Below are 2,050 nucleotides of genomic sequence, written 5' to 3' on the forward strand. Positions count from 1 at the left end.
AAAATTGACATTGCCGAAGACATTTTACATCGTCTTCGCTAAAAATAGAAAATGGGTCCGATCGTTCATGAATTGCAAAAGTAAATATCCTACAAAGCGCTTTATTGCAGTTTGACCGTATCGTTCAAGACCAATAACCGCTATGTTGCTTCCTTTGGTGACGTACTTGCCAACGTATTTTATCGATTTCAATAAACTGCAATACTCAAGATTGACATGAGTTTTGAATGTGAATTAGACAATAGTGGGGAATATAGTACGATCCATGTGTTATCAACTTCGATATTCACTCTTCTAAATTGAATGCTGAATGTTCTGCCATTGGCGTCTGGTGGGCGATGCCGATAGAGTGGATAACCATTATTTCCAGTTTGTGTTTCCGATAGAAAAGCACTTGGATAGTGTTTCTTGCATTTATTGTCAGACATACAAACCGAAGTGGGATTGTGGTGTCCGCAAGGTCCATGAACCATATTGGTTTTCACCACTTCGTATAATACTGGATCTTTCTCTGAATGAGGAATTTCCGCGGAATTGATTTCATCAATTTGATCTGGTGTAACCAGCATCCATCATCGAAAGAAGAATGGGTGCGTGCGGCAAATCTCTCTTTTTCCACTCAACAGAGTACACCTAGCATGTAACAGCACCACATATACGTTGCTTCAAGATAAAATCCATCAAGCATCGAACCTGTTGTTTGAAAAGTCGTGCTGTGACATCGTGACGATCGCTTGCTGATTGTCCGCGATCCATAATTTCGCATCCTGGGAGTAGTCGGTCATGTGCCTTGGGCTGCCAATGAATGTTGATACCAAAAAGAAAACCGACCGATATAAGCGCGACTTCTTCGTGGCATCGTAACAAATTTCAACACACATTACGTTTTCACTGAATAATTTTCAATAACTTTTTTTTTGAATAGCCAGAATAAAAATAGCAATTGAAAACAAAAAAAATTGGAAAAAAATTAAATTTTGTATGAAAAAAAGTTACTTTTTGGAATTGTCCACTTTTCCGACTTTTCCTCACGAAAAACATACGGTTTTTTTATTTCTAAGCCTTCGCCGATCCACAACCGAACAACCTCTGAAAATTTCATCAAGATTGGTTCAACCGTTCTCGAGCATTAGCGATACTAACAAACAAACATTCACTCGTTTATATGGGAAAAAAGAAAAGGGCTCCTTTTAGGGGTTTTCCGGCAATTATTCGAATTTTTCTTGCCGTAAAAACCATCATTGAACCTCAACGAACACTTAAAAAAAGAATTGGCCAAATTGGTCCAGGCGTTGTTCAGTCATGCGCTTAGCAACACATTTTGCGATTCATTTTTATATATAAGATGTATGTATAATGCCACATACTAAAAAAAATTTCCCTGGGTTTCATTAAGGTACGTCACATATAATTACCAATTGGGGTTTCACATGGTCACATAAAGTTATAACGATCCGAAAAGATAGCGTTCAGAGTTGTATTTGCGTAAACTTACTTTAGTATGCAATCCAACAACACATTTTTTTAACTAGTATAAAAATTTATAATTTTATGGTTTTACGATGCTTTATGACACTTTGTTAGTACCCCAAATATATATGGAGTAAAGTCAATTGGATGTTCGAAAATTCTGATGTTAGTTATTTTCGGCACAAGGATACACTGCTATGAGTAAAATATGCTCCTTCATTTTAATTGAGATAACTCACATATTGAACGATATATGCGGTATAAAGTCACTTGGAAGTTCGAAAATATTTATAATTATATTCAGAGAAATATTTATCCGATTTAAACCATTCTTGACATACAGACATACCATTATAAGAGAAGGATTATCCCTTAATTTTAGCTATATATATCGAACATTGACCGACATTTTCGGGGTCTAAATAGTCGGTACCTGGAGGCTTGAACAGTTTTTATTGGATTTGAGCAATTTCAGATCACAACGTGGAATGCTTTGAATGGATTATACATGCAAAGTTTTTTCCCGTTATATTAATTTGCTCTTGATTTTTATACTGGAAACTGAACGAATCATGTGGAA

Source organism: Bactrocera tryoni, unplaced genomic scaffold, assembly GCF_016617805.1.
Source record: "Bactrocera tryoni isolate S06 unplaced genomic scaffold, CSIRO_BtryS06_freeze2 scaffold_531, whole genome shotgun sequence".
Taxonomy (NCBI): domain Eukaryota; kingdom Metazoa; phylum Arthropoda; class Insecta; order Diptera; family Tephritidae; genus Bactrocera; species Bactrocera tryoni.